The following is a 16351-nucleotide window of genomic DNA, read 5'->3' as shown; positions in this document are numbered from 1 at the left end:
ACAGAGCGAGACACAGAGAGAGACAGAGCGAGACACAGAGAGAGAGATACAGAGAGAGACAGAGCGAGACACAGAGAGAGACAGAGCGAGACACAGAGAGAGAGATACAGAGAGAGACAGAGCGAGACACAGAGAGAGAGATACAGAGAGTGAGATACAGAGAGAGAGCGAGATACAGAGCGAGAGAGTCAGATACAGAGTGCGCGATACAGAGAGAGATACAGAGAAAGATAGAGAGAGAGAAAGATATATATATAGAGAGAACGAGATACAGAGAGATACAGAGAGAGACAGAGCGAGACAGAGAGAGAGAGAGAGAGAGAGAGAGAGAGAGAGAGAGAGAGAGATACAGAGAGCGAGATACAGAGAGAGAGCGAGATACAGAGCGAGATACAGAGAGAGACAGAGCGAGACACAGAGAGAGACAGAGCGAGACACAGAGAGAGAGACACAGAGAGAGAGAGAGATACAGAGAGAGACAGAGCGAGACACAGAGAGAGACAGAGCGAGATACAGAGAGCGAGATACAGAGAGAAAGCGAGATACTGAGAGAGACAGAGCGAGACACAGAGAGAGACAGAGCGAGACACAGAGAGAGAGAGTGAGATACAGAGTGCGAGATACAGAGAGAGATACAGAGTGCGAGATACAGAGAGAGATACAGAGAAAGATAGAGAGAGAACGAGATACAGAGAGAGACAGAGCGAGACACAGAGAGAGACAGAGCGAGACACAGAGAGAGAGATACAGAGAGAGACAGAGCGAGACACAGAGAGAGAGATACAGAGAGCGAGATACAGAGAGAGAGTGCGAGATGCAGAGAGAGATACAGAAAGATATAGAAACACATAGAGACAGAGAGAGAGACAGTTTAGTTCAAGTATGATCCAGGAAATTGCGTTTCGTTAGGAGAGATTAGGTCCAACTTGAACTTGAGATCTGTCACACTAAATGAAACATCTGCTGTCACTAGCACACACACTGTACAGTACGCCTTAGAGATGACAGTTTTACAGCACAATATCAGCCATAAATATGTTGGACTGGACTGGGCTGCCTGATGTGAATTACTGCAGTGAGCAGAGATCACATCTTTCTGCTCTGCTCTCACCTGATCTGAAAAGGCCATCAGGCTGCCCTCAGACTGGGGTCAGAACCTCTGAGCCTCAGCAGAGCCTTGTAAACCTGTTCTCCAGGAGACATGGTGTTTACGATAGACCTGGGAGAGAGTCCCACACCTGGAAACCATTCACATCCCTCCCTTCTCTCTAAAACTGTGTGTGTGTGTATGTATGTGAGTGTGTGTGTGCGTAGTGTCTAAATACAGAATGTAGGCCAACATGTGTGTGTATTTGTGTGTAGTGTATATGTTTATGGCACCTATCCCTGTGACATCTGTGAAAGGAAACCCTCGTTGACCCCATTCAACTCTCCACCCTTGTCGTCAGTCGAGCATCATATTAACCCTGTCAGACAGCTCCTCCAGTCTATTTGCTGTTAGAAACGGAGGTGACGGCAAGCGTGTGTTTATTTCCCCAGTGCTTTGGGTATCCTCAACACAAAATAGCTGTTTATGACTTTTGGATGCACTCTCTAATCTGTGTATGTAATCTAGGCCCCAAAACTCCCACAATGATATGAGTGATGGAAACCTACGCCCCCTAAACCTCATAACCGTAACACACCCTGTTACAGGAACCTTCCTGAAATGAAGGAAGTTTTAATTTTGTAGAGTATTTGAGGTTTAAAAAGGCACCGGAAGTTTGTAATTTCCACAGAAATTTCTGTCTTGCTTTTCCCTTACGAGAAATGTATCAACCCCTCCAACAATCTCCATTAATTATAATCCACATAATAATTCACATTTCCTGTTGCTCAAATTAAGATACTACATCTGTATACCATGATTTCTTCTTTGAATTTCTACAAACAGTGGTTTGTAAGTTTGTTGATTTATCACACATGGAAATATTCACATATGGGCATAATTATGAAAATAGTAGTTTGTTTGTCCAGATAATGATGATGAATGACCAAACGTCCTATGGAGCAGGTGTCTGCAGCACAGACCTACAGGTTTTCTCACCAGGCTTTGGGGAGCCCTGCTCTGCTCTGATTCCTGAGTTGGTGCCATGTGGATACAGAGCCCATTAACCCCAGTATGACCTCCACCTCTCCTGCCCCGTATCTCCCAGTTACAGCAACTAGGCCCTGGCCTCCATGCTCTCTATGGAAACGTACCTGAGTGTGAGCTCTCCATCACTCTTTCATTTATCCCCTGAATCACTCTCTCACTTCTCTTCCCCACTCTCTCTCTTTATAGACTGGCCCATCGCAACGGACTCTCTTTCGTTGGGTCCATTTTAAACTGAGATTATATCAAACATAATATTCTAGATTCTCACAGGAGATATCTGAGATATCAAAACAAAATACAGAGTAGAGTAGAGGATATATCATACTGTGAACAGAGGCTATACATCAAGCCATAGTACATGCCATGGACCTTCACTGTGATAAATATTCACCAGACCTTAACAATGTTTAAAGATGGTACAAAAATAATACTTTTCACTGGTTCTCCCAGTGGGACTTAGATGCATTGGATGTATAAAGTAAACGGCTTATCTTTGGACACGCTATTTATCAGGGGATCAACTCAGTCCCTGATTGAATAAGTGTTTTCATTAAGACAGACGGCCTCCCTCCTCAGTGCGTAATGAGAAGCAGACCAGTGAACAAACTGAAGCCTCCAGGACTGCTCTACTGTACGAGACTCAGCGCACACACACACACCACACACACCTGACAACAACCTGTCCTGTTTAGCTCTACTGTCCTGACAGCAGGTTTCAGTGTTTACAGGGAAAGATAGAGAGGGAGACAGAGAGAGAGAGAGAGAGAGAGACAGAGAGCGAGAGAGAGAGAGAGAGAGCCACAGACATAGACAGAGAGAGACACTCATCTCTACCCCATAGATTGAGACACTTAACTCAGAGACAGAGGCCCAGACCCTCCGCAGGGAGCAGTTCGCTGCATGGAACAAAGACTCAGAGAAAATGGAATGCGTGTTCATGAATGAATGCATGTGTATGGCAGATTGAAACACATATCAATACATCTAAGTGACCAGCTGTGCAGCGACACACACACACACACACACACACACACACACACACACACACACACACACACACACACACACACACATACACACACACCGCAGCATCATAAACCCTAAAGGGTGTCTATTCAGGCTCATTAGTGGTCAGGTGGGGGGGGACTAAAAGGAAAGGGGCACAGGCCATTATAGGAAATACCTGCATCTCACTCCGCAGCCCACCACTCTATTCCACCTCCCCCCATTCTCTAACCCATCACATTCACATAGAAGAACCTCTATACCATCTCCTTAAAAGCTCTCTCTGCCATATCAGAAATCAACATTGATGAGATTAGAGAGAGAGTGGTGGGCAGACAGGCCTGCAGTAAGGGGAGAGGGGTGGGGGCCTGCAGCGGAGAGAGAGGGGTGGGGGCCTGCAGCGGGGAGAGAGGGGTGGGGGCCTGCAGCGGAGAGAGAGGGGTGGGGGCCTGCAGCGGAGAGAGAGGGGTGGGGGCCTGCAGCGGAGCGAGAGGGGTGGGGGCCTGCAGTAGGGCAGAGAGGGGTGAGGGCCTGCAGCGGAGAGAGAGGGGTGGGGGCCTGCACCGGAGAGAGAGGGGTGGGGGCCTGCAGCGGAGAGAGAGGGGTGGGGGTCTGCAGTGGGGAGAGAGGATGGGGGTCTGCAGTGGGGAGAGAGGATGGGGGTCTGCAGTGGGGAGAGAGGATGGGGGTCTGCAGTGGGGAAAGAGGGTGGGGGTCTGCAGTGGGGAGAGAGGGTGGGGGTCTGCAGTGGGGAGAGAGGGTGGGGGTCTGCAGCGGAGAGAGAGGGGTGGGGCCTGTACCGGAGAGAGAGGGGTGGGGGCCTGCAGCGGAGAGAGAGGGGTGGGGGGTCTGCAGTGGGGAGAGAGGGTGGGGGTCTGCAGTGGGGAGAGAGGATGGGGGTCTGCAGTGGGGAGAGAGGATGGGGGTCTGCAGTGGGTAGAGAGGATGGGGGTCTGCAGTGGGGAAAGAGGGTGGGGGTCTGCAGTGGGGAGAGAGGGTGGGGGTCTGCAGTGGGGAGAGAGGATGGGGGTCTGCAGTGGGGAGAGAGGGTGGGGGTCTGAGGAGAATACTGCAGCAGTGACTCAGCCTCAACACTCTGGTGAGTAACACAGGCTTGCCAGCCCCATTAACAGTACAACAAGGGTGTGGGCTGAGTTAGAAAGAGGGATGACAGAGACAACCACAGACAGAGGAATCAGTCAAATATCCTACAATGAGTCTTATGATGGCTATTATGTTCTAAAGAGTTACAGTATACAGATGTGATGCTCATCCACAGAATAATAGGAGAGAAGTGGGCATGAAAACCAATAAAGTACTTGACTCAGAGGGGAGTAATTGTGTCTCTGTGTGTCACAATGGTCTCTGGCAAATGAATCGTATGACATTCTAAAGTGAATTGGTGTGTGTGTGGTATGTGGTCCACATACAGTGCATTCAGAAAGTATTCAGACCCTTTGACCTTTTCCAGATTTTGTTACTTTACAGCCTTATTCTAAAATGTATTAAATTGTAATTTTTTAAATACATTTTTCCCCCTTTTTTCCCTCATTAATCTACACACAATATTCTGAATCAGGCCTCTTCTCTTTAGTTCCGATCTCTCAGTCACGCTCGGTCATCATATCATCACACCACAGAGTCTGGGAGAGAGTACACAGAACATCCCTTTTTTCCCACCAATCCTAAAGAGGAAAGCCCAGTGCTAACGCAGCATTGTTCCTAATCCCCAAACAAAGACAGTGAGGAACAGGGGTTCTCATTTTAGAAAAGGACCCATGCTTATAGATGATAAACACACTGATACACACAGAGACACCGCACAGCCAGCGGCATTTCATCCCTCACCACGGACTGTCCTTCCACAGCATCCCACGGTCAGAGGGCTAGAGTTGAGGTGGTTGGGAGGGGTTCAGGATTATTGGGACAACGGATTGGAAACATCTGTAATGCTGTTTCACACGTGTCTCCACTGTACATGGAAGAGTAGAAGTATGTGTGTGATAATGTACTGTGCTATACTGCATGATGTGGTCCACCAAAGAGTGTGTGTGTGTGTGTGTGTGTGTGTGTGTGTGTGTGTGTGTGTGTGTGTGTGTGTGTGTGTGTGTGTGTGTGTGTGTGTGTGTGTGTGTGTGTGTGTGTGTGTGTGTGTGTGTGTGTGTGAATGTGACATATCAATCTGTCTTTTAGAATAAATGGACATACGTGAGGGAGAGCTGGTACAGTAAGATGGTGAGGAAAGGGAGTGGCTGCATCCTCCTCTCTGCCATGAATACTTAACAGACAAACAAACCCCCAGGACAATGCAGCCTAATTCTCTCTCACCGCTGCCTGCCCCTGCTTGGCTGTAGTGGTGCCAGCCTGGTGCTAGTGGTGCCAGCATCGCACTGTGATGAATGGTCCAGCTCTGCAGCTGAGGGCTGGCAGGAGCCCAGGGTGACTCACTGTGCCTCTCTACCTACGGGCACTGTGCCCCCAGCCCCACGCCTACGTTGCCTGGCCCCGGGCATCTGCACCCCCTATTCCCCCGGCAGATTAGTCAGAGAGACCGCTCTGAAGGAAGAAAGAATAAAGGAAAGAGGAAATTCATGAAATGAAAGTGCAGCCAGACATCAGCAGCCTGCTGAGCGTACACTGATGGCACACCTGATATGATTTAGGGTTTTAATCTAGGAAAGGAACTATGCTTTTTAGCTTTTCTTCTCTTTTTGGCAGGTGACATTTTTTTAAGCACACCCTGTCAGAGAGGAGGGGCTAACTGGCACTTTGGAGGAAACAGGGAGGGTGGGGTACACACGTGTTTATGTGTGTGTGTGTGTGTGAGAGAGAGAGGTAGATGTAGAGAGAAAGAGACAGAGAGAGGGGGGAAAAGGGGGAGGGAGAGAGCAGACAGACAGACAGACAGACAGACAGACAGACAGACAGACAGACAGACAGACAGACAGACAGACAGACAGACAGACAGACAGACAGACAGACAGACAGACAGAGCTGGTTAAAGGACTAATATGAACACCTTTCTTTGTGCTGAGCCTGACACCTGTCTGTTGTATTTCCTCCCTCCCTCCCTCCCACACACACACACACACACACACACATCATCATCAAAGTGTCAAGCTAGACTGGGTGACCTCTTCCACATGTCTAAGATTATGAAACAGGTTTTGAGACACTGACTGTGGAAGAGGAATGTTCATTATGTCTGTGTTGACTGAATGACCCTTGTGTCTGAACTATGACACATCTGAAGCCTGTTGGAGAGGAGAAAGCTGGTCCATCCCGATGTCTCATTCAGCTACTCTACATGGTCCATCCCGATGTCTCATTCAGCTGGTCTACATGGTCCATCCCAATGTCTCATTCAGCTGGTCTACATGGTCCATCCCGATGTCTCATTCAGCTGGTCTACATGGTCCATCCCGATGTCTCATTCAGCTGGTCTACATGGTCCATCCCGATGTCTCATTCAGCTGGTCTACATGGTCCATCCCGATGTCTCATTCAGCTGGTCTACATGGTCCATCCCGATGTCTAATTCAGCTGGTCTACATGGTCCATCCCGATGTCTCATTCAGCTGGTCTACATGGTCCATCCCGATGTCTCATTCTGCTGGTCTAAATGGTCCATCCCGATGTCTCATTCTGCTGGTCTACATGGTCCATCCCGATGTCTCATTCAGCTGGTCTACATGGTCCATCCCGATGTCTCATTCAGCTGGTCTACATGGTCCATAACATGTCTCAGTGTGTTTCATTCTAATGGTATGGGTCATTCAGCTGGTCTACATGGTCCATAGCATGTTTCAGTGTGTTTCATTCTAATGTTATGGGTCATTCAGCTGGTCTACATGGTCCATAACATGTCTCAGTGTGTTTCATTCTAATGTTATGGGTCATTCAGCTGGTCTACATGGTCCATAACATGTCTCAGTGTGTTTCATTCTAAGGTTATGGGTCATTCAGCTGGTCTACATGGTCCATAACATGTCTCAGTGTGTTTCATTCTAATGTTATGGGTCATTCAGCTGGTCTACATGGTCCATAACATGTCTCAGTGTGTTTCATTCTAATGTTATGGGTCATTCAGCTGGTCTACATGGTCCATAACATGGCTCAGTGTGTTTCATTCTAAGGTTATGGGTCATTCAGCTGGTCTACATGGTCCATAACATGTCTCAGTGTGTTTCATTCTAATGTTATGGGTCATTCAGCTGGTCTACATGGTCCATAACATGTCTCAGTGTGTTTCATTCTAATGTTATGGGTCATTCAGCTGGTCTACATGGTCCATAACATGTCTCAGTGTGTTTCATTCTAATGGTATGGGTCATTCAGCTGGTCTACATGGTCCATAACATGTCTCAGTGTGTTTCATTCTAATGTTATGGGTCATTCAGCTGGTCTACATGGTCCATAACATGTCTCAGTGTGTTTCATTCTAAGGTTATGGGTCATTCAGCTGGTCTACATGGTCCATAACATGTCTCAGTGTGTTTCATTCTAATGTTATGGGTCATTCAGCTGGTCTACATGGTCCATAACATGTCTCAGTGTGTTTCATTCTAATGTTATGGGTCATTCAGCTGGTCTACATGGTCCATAACATGGCTCAGTGTGTTTCATTCTAATGTTATGGGTCATTCAGCTGGTCTACATGGTCCATAACATGTCTCAGTGTGTTTCATTCTAATGTTATGGGTCATTCAGCTGGTCTACATGGTCCATAACATGTCTCAGTGTGTTTCATTCTAATGTTATGGGTCATTCAGCTGGTCTACATGGTCCATAACATGTCTCAGTGTGTTTCATTCTAATGTTATGGGTCATTCAGCTGGTCTACATGGTCCATAACATGTCTCAGTGTGTTTCATTCTAATGTTATGGGTCATTCAGCTGGTCTACATGGTCCATAACATGTCTCAGTGTGTTTCATTCTAATGGTATGGGTCATTCAGCTGGTCTACATGGTCCATAACATGTCTCAGTGTGTTTCATTCTAAGGTTATGGGTCATTCAGCTGGTCTACATGGTCCATAACATGTCTCAGTGTGTTTCATTCTAATGTTATGGGTCATTCAGCTGGTCTACATGGTCCATAACATGTCTCAGTGTGTTTCATTCTAATGTTATGGGTCATTCAGCTGGTCTACATGGTCCATAACATGGCTCAGTGTGTTTCATTCTAATGTTATGGGTCATTCAGCTGGTCTAAATAGTCCATAACATGTCTCAGTGTGTTTCATTCTAATGTTATGGGTCATTCAGCTGGTCTACATGGTCCATAACATGTCTCAGTGTGTTTCATTCTAATGGTATGGGTCATTCAGCTGGTCTACATGGTCAATAACATGTCTCAGTGTGTTTCATTCTAAGGTTATGGGTCATTCAGCTGGTCTACATGGTCCATAAAATGTTTCATTGTGTTTCATTCTAATGTTATGGGTCATTCAGCTGGTCTAAATGGTCCATAACATGTCTCAGTGTGTTTCATTCTAATGTTATGGGTCATTCAGCTGGTCTACATGGTCCATAACATGTCTCAGTGTGTTTCATTCTAATTTTATGGGACATTCAGCTGGTCTACATGGTCCATAACATGTCTCAGTGTGTTTCATTCTAATTTTATGGGACATTCAGCTGGTCTACATGGTCCATAACATGTCTCAGTGTCTTTCATTCTAATTTTATGGGACATTCAGCTGGTCTACATGGTCCATAACATGTCTCAGTGCGTTTCATTCTAAGGTTATGGGTCATTCAGCTGGTCTACATGGTCCATAACATGTTTCAGTGTGTTTCATTCTAAGGTTATGGGTCATTCAGCTGGTCTACATGGTCCATAACATGTCTCAGTGTGTTTCATTCTAATGGTATGGGTAATTCAGCTGGTTTACATGGTCCATAACATGTCTCAGTGTGTTTCATTCTAATGTTATGGGTCATTCAGCTGGTCTACATGGTCCATATAATGTCTCAGTGTGTTTCATTCTAAGGTTATGGGTCATTCAGCTGGTCTACATGGTCCATAAAATGTTTCAGTGTGTTTCATTCTAATGTTATGGGTCATTCAGCTGGTCTACATGGTCCATAACATGTCTCAGTGTGTTTCATTCTAATGTTATGGGTCATTCAGCTGGTCTACATGGTCCATAACATGTCTCAGTGTGTTTCATTCTGATGTTATGGGTCATTCAGCTGGTCTACATGGTCCATAACATGTCTCAGTGTGTTTCATTCTAATGTTATGGGTCATTCAGCTGGTCTACATGGTCCATAACATGTCTCAGTGTGTTTCATTCTAATGTTATGGGTCATTCAGCTGGTCTACATGGTCCATAACATGTTTCAGTGTGTTTCATTCTAATGTTATGGGTCATTCAGCTCGTCTACATGGTCCATAACATGTCTCAGTGTGTTTCATTCTAAGGTTATGGGTCATTCAGCTGGTCTACATGGTCCATAACATGTCTCAGTGTGTTTCATTCTAGTGTTATGGGTCATTCAGCTGGTCTACATGGTCCATAACATGTCTCAGTGTGTTTCATTCTAATGTTATGGGTCATTCAGTTGGTCTACATGGTCCATAACATGTCTCAGTGTGTTTCATTCTAATGTTATGGGTCATTCAGCTGGTCTACATGGTCGATAACATGTCTCAGTGTGTTTCATTCTAATGTTATGGGTCATTCAGCTGGTCTACATGGTCCATAACATGTCTCAGTGTGTTTCATTCTAATGGTATGGGTCATTCAGCTGGTCTACATGGTCCATAACATGTCTCAGTGTGTTTCATTCTAAGGTTATGGGTCATTCAGCTGGTCTACATGGTCCATAAAATGTTTCAGTGTGTTTCATTCTAATGTTATGGGTCATTCAGCTGGTCTAAATGGTCCATAACATGTCTCAGTGTGTTTCATTCTAATGTTATGGGTCATTCAGCTGGTCTACATGGTCCATAACATGTCTCAGTGTATTTCATTCTAAGATTATGGGTCATTCAGCTGGTCTACATGGTCCATAACATGTCTCAGTGTGTTTCATTCTAATGTTATGGGTCATTCAGCTGGTCTACATGGTCCATAACATGTCTCAGTGTGTTTCATTCTAATTTTATGGGACATTCAGCTGGTCTACATGGTCCATAACATGTCTCAGTGTGTTTCATTCTAATTTTATGGGACATTCAGCTGGTCTACAGGGTCCATAACATGTCTCAGTGTGTTTCATTCTAATGTTATGGGTCATTCAGCTGGTCTACATGGTCCATCCCGATGTCTCAGTGTGTTTCATTCTAATGTTATGGGTCATTCAGCTGGTCTACATGGTCCATAACATGTCTCAGTGTCTTTCATTCTAATTTTATGGGACATTCAGCTGGTCTACATGGTCCATAACATGTCTCAGTGTGTTTCATTCTAAGGTTATGGGTCATTCAGCTGGTCTACATGGTCCATAACATGTTTCAGTGTGTTTCATTCTAAGGTTATGGGTCATTCAGCTGGTCTACATGGTCCATAACATGTCTCAGTGTGTTTCATTCTAATGGTATGGGTAATTCAGCTGGTCTACATGGTCCATAACATGTCTCAGAGTGTTTCATTCTAATGTTATGGGTCATTCAGCTGGTCTACATGGTCCATAACATGTCTCAGTGTGTTTCATTCTAAGGTTATGGGTCATTCAGCTGGTCTACATGGTCCATAAAATGTTTCAGTGTGTTTCATTCTAATGTTATGGGTCATTCAGCTGGTCTACATGGTCCATAACATGTCTCAGTGTGTTTCATTCTAATGTTATGGGTCATTCAGCTGGTCTACATGGTCCATAACATGTCTCAGTGTGTTTCATTCTGATGTTATGGGTCATTCAGCTGGTCTACATGGTCCATAAAATGTCTCAGTGTGTTTCATTCTAATGTTATGGGTCATTCAGCTGGTCTACATGGTCCATAACATGTCTCAGTGTGTTTCATTCTAATGTTATGGGTCATTCAGCTGGTCTACATGGTCCATAACATGTTTCAGTGTGTTTCATTCTAATGTTATGGGTCATTCAGCTGGTCTACATGGTCCATAACATGTCTCAGTGTGTTTCATTCTAAGGTTATGGGTCATTCAGCTGGTCTACATGGTCCATAACATGTCTCAGTGTGTTTCATTCTAGTGTTATGGGTCATTCAGCTGGTCTACATGGTCCATAACATGTCTCAGTGTGTTTCATTCTAATGTTATGGGTCATTCAGTTGGTCTACATGGTCCATAACATGACTCAGTCTGTTTCATTCTAATTTTATGGGACATTCAGCTGGTCTACATGGTCCATAACATGTCTCAGTGTGTTTCATTCTAATTTTATGGGACATTCAGCTGGTCTACATGGTCCATAACATGTCTCAGTGTGTTTCATTCTAATGTTATGGGTCATTCAGCTGGTCTACATGGTCCATCCCGATGTCTCAGTGTGTTTCATTCTAATGTTATGGGTCATTCAGCTGGTCTACATGGTCCATAACATGTCTCAGTGTCTTTCATTCTAATTTTATGGGACATTCAGCTGGTCTACATGGTCCATAACATGTCTCAGTGTGTTTCATTCTAAGGTTATGGGTCATTCAGCTGGTCTACATGGTCCATAACATGTTTCAGTGTGTTTCATTCTAATGTTATGGGTTATTCAGCTAGTCTATATGGTCCATAACATGTCTCAGTGTGTTTCATTCTAATGTTATGGGTCATTCAGCTGGTCTACATGGTCCATAACATGTCTCAGTGTGTTTCATTCTGATGTTTTGGGTCATTCAGCTGGTCTACATGGTCCATAAAATGTCTCAGTGTGTTTCATTCTAATGTTATGGGTCATTCAGCTGGTCTACATGGTCCATAACATGTCTCAATGTGTTTCATTCTAATGTTATGGGTCATTCAGCTGGTCTACATGGTCCATAACATGTCTCAGTGTGTTTCATTCTAATGTTATGGGTCATTCAGCTGGTCTACATGGTCCATAACATGTATCAGTGTGTTTCGTTCTAATGTTATGGGTCATTCAGCTGGTCTACATGGTCCATAACATGTCTCAGTGTGTTTCATTCTAATTTTATGGGACATTCAGCTGGTCTACATGGTCCATAACATGTCACAGTGTGTTTCATTCTAATGTTATGGGTCATTCAGCTGGTCTACATGGTCCAAAACATGTCTCAGTGTGTTTCATTCTAAGGTTATGGGTCATTCAGCTGGTCTACATGGTCCATAACATGTTTCAGTGTGTTTCATTCTAATGTTATGGGTCATTCAGCTGGTCTACATGGTCCATAACATGTCTCAGTGTGTTTCATTCTAATGTTATGGGTCATTCAGCTGGTCTACATGGTCCATAACATGTCTCAGTGTGTTTCATTCTAATTTTATGGGACATTCAGCTGGTCTACAATGTCCATAACATGTCTCAGTGTGTTTCATTCTAATGTTATGGGTCATTCAGCTGGTCTACATGGTCCATAACATGTCTCAGTGTGTTTCATTCTAATGTTATGGGTCATTCAGCTGGTCTATATGGTCCATAGCATGTCTCAGTGTGTTTCATTCTAATGTTATGGGTCATTCAGCTGGTCTACATGGTCCATAACATGTCTCAGTGTGTTTCATTCTGATGTTATGGGTCATCCAGCTGGTCTACATGGTCCATAAAATGTCTCAGTGTGTTTCATTCTAATGTTATGGGTCATTCAGATGGTCTCCATGGTCCATAACATGTCTCAGTGTCTATCATTCTAAGGTTATGGGTCATTCATCTGGTCTACATGGTCCATAACATGTCTCAGTGTGTTTTATTCTAAGGTTATGGGTCATTCAGCTGGTCTACATGGTCCATAACATGTCTCAGTGTGTTTCATTCTAGTGTTATGGGTCATTCAGCTGGTCTACATGGTCCATAACATGTCTCAGTGTGTTTCATTCTAATGTTATGGGTCATTCAGTTGGTCTACATGGTCCATAACATGACTCAGTCTGTTTCATTCTAATGTTATGGGACATTCAGCTGGTCTACATGGTCCATAACATGTCTCAGTGTGTTTCATTCTAATTTTATGCGACATTCAGCTGGTCTACATGGTCCATAATATGTCTCAGTGTGTTTCATTCTAATGTTATGGGTCATTCAGCTGGTCTACATGGTCCATAACATGTCTCAGTGTGTTTCATTCTAATGTTATGGGTCATTCAGCTGGTCTACATGGTCCATCCCGATGTCTCAGTGTGTTTCATTCTAATGTTATGGGTCAATCAGCTGGTCTACATGGTCCATAACATGTCTCAGTGTCTTTCATTCTAATTTTATGGGACATTCAGCTGGTCTACATGGTCCATAACATGTCTCAGTGTGTTTCATTCTAAGGTTATGGGTCATTCAGCTGGTCTACATGGTCCATAACATGTTTCAGTGTGTTTCATTCTAAGGTTATGGGTCATTCAGCTGGTCTACATGGTCCATAACATGTCTCAGTGTGTTTCATTCTAATGTTATGGGTTATTCAGCTGGTCTATATGGTCCATACCATGTCTCAGTGTGTTTCATTCTAATGTTATGGGTCATTCAGCTGGTCTACATGGTCAATAACATGTCTCAGTGTGTTTCATTCTGATGTTATGGGTCAGTCAGCTGGTCTACATGGTCCATAAAATGTCTCAGTGTGTTTCATTCTAATGTTATGGGTCATTCAGCTGGTCTACATGGTCCATAACATGTCTCAATGTGTTTCATTCTAATGTTATGGGTCATTCAGCTGGTCTAGATGGTCCATAACATGTCTCAGTGTGTTTCATTCTAATGTTATGGGTCATTCAGCTGGTCTACATGGTCCATAACATGTCTCAGTGTGTTTCGTTCTAATGTTATGGGTCATTCAGCTGGTCTACATGGTCCAAAACATGTCTCAGTGTGTTTCATTCTAAGGTTATGGGTCATTCAGCTGGTCTACATGGTCCATAACATGTTTCAGTGTGTTTCATTCTAATGTTATGGGTCATTCAGCTGGTCTACATGGTCCATAACATGTCTCAATGTGTTTCATTCTAATGTTATGGGTCATTCAGCTGGTCTAGATGGTCCATAACATGTCTCAGTGTGTTTCATTCTAATGTTATGGGTCATTCAGCTGGTCTACATGGTCCATAACATGTCTCAGTGTGTTTCGTTCTAATGTTATGGGTCATTCAGCTGGTCTACATGGTCCAAAACATGTCTCAGTGTGTTTCATTCTAAGGTTATGGGTCATTCAGCTGGTCTACATGGTCCATAACATGTTTCAGTGTGTTTCATTCTAATGTTATGGGTCATTCAGCTGGTCTACATGGTCCATAACATGTCTCAGTGTGTTTCATTCTAATGTTATGGGTCATTCAGCTGGTCTACATGGTCCATAACATGTCTCAGTGTGTTTCATTCTAATTTTATGGGACATTCAGCTGGTCTACATGGTCCATAACATGTCTCAGTGTGTTTCATTCTAATGTTATGGGTCATTCAGCTGGTCTACATGGTCCATCCTGAAGTCTCAGTGTGTTTCATTCTAATGTTATGGGTCATTCAGCTGGTCTACATGGTCCATAACATGTCTCAGTGTCTTTCATTCTAATTTTATGGGACATTCAGCTGGTCTACATGGTCCATAACATGTCTCAGTGTGTTTCATTCTAAGGTTATGGGTCATTCAGCTGGTCTACATGGTCCATAACATGTCTCAGTGTGTTTCATTCTAATGTTATGGGTCATTCAGCTGGTCTACATGGTCCATAACATGTCTCAGTGTGTTTTCATTCTAATGGTATGGGTCATTCAGCTGGTCTACATGGTCCATAACATGTTTCAGTGTGTTTCATTCTAAGGTTATGGGTCATTCATCTGGTCTACATGGTCCATAACATGTCTCAGTGTGTTTCATTCTAATGTTATGGGTATTCAGCTGGTCTACATGGTCCATAACATGTCTCAGTGTGTTTCATTCTAAGGTTATGGGTCATTCAGCTGGTCTACATGGTCCATAACATGTCTCAGTGTGTTTCATTCTAATGGTATGGGTCATTCAGCTGGTCTACATGGTCCATAAAATGTCTCAGTGTGTTTCATTCTAATGTTATGGGTCATTCAGCTGGTCTACATGGTCCATAACATGGCTCAGTGTGTTTCATTCTAATGTTATGGGTCATTCAGCTGGTCTACATGGTCCATAACATGTCTCAGTGTGTTTCATTCTAAGGTTATGGGTCATTCAGCTGGTCTACATGGTCCATAACATGTTTCAGTGTGTTTCATTCTAATGTTATGGGTCATTCAGCTGGTCTACATGGTCCATAACATGTCTCAGTGTGTTTCATTCTAATGTTATGGGTCATTCAGCTGGTCTACATGGTCCATAACATGTCTCAGTGTGTTTCATTCTAATTTTATGGGACATTCAGCTGGTCTACATGGTCCATAACATGTCTCAGTGTGTTTCATTCTAATGTTATGGGTCATTCAGCTGGTCTACATGGTCCATCCTGAAGTCTCAGTGTGTTTCATTCTAATGTTATGGGTCATTCAGCTGGTCTACATGGTCCATAACATGTCTCAGTGTCTTTCATTCTAATTTTATGGGACATTCAGCTGGTCTACATGGTCCATAACATGTCTCAGTGTGTTTCATTCTAAGGTTATGGGTCATTCAGCTGGTCTACATGGTCCATAACATGTCTCAGTGTGTTTCATTCTAATGTTATGGGTCATTCAGCTGGTCTACATGGTCCATAACATGTCTCAGTGTGTTTCATTCTAATGGTATGGGTCATTCAGCTGGTCTACATGGTCCATAACATGTTTCAGTGTGTTTCATTCTAAGGTTATGGGTCATTCAGCTGGTCTACATGGTCCATAACATGTCTCAGTGTGTTTCATTCTGATGTTATGGGTCATTCAGCTGGTCTACATGGTCCATAAAATGTCTCAGTGTGTTTCATTCTAATGTTATGGGTCATTCAGATGGTCTACATGGTCCATAACATGTCTCAGTGTCTTTCATTCTAAGGTTATGGGTCATTCATCTGGTCTACATGGTCCATAACATGTCTCAGTGTGTTTCATTCTAATGTTATGGGTATTCAGCTGGTCTACATGGTCCATAACATGTCTCAGTGTGTTTCATTCTAAGGTTATGGGTCATCAGCT

Source organism: Salmo trutta, chromosome 1 (genome assembly GCF_901001165.1).
Source record: "Salmo trutta chromosome 1, fSalTru1.1, whole genome shotgun sequence".
In the NCBI taxonomy this organism is placed as follows: Eukaryota; Metazoa; Chordata; class Actinopteri; order Salmoniformes; family Salmonidae; genus Salmo; species Salmo trutta.
Note: the sequence above shows the minus strand (reverse complement) of the source record.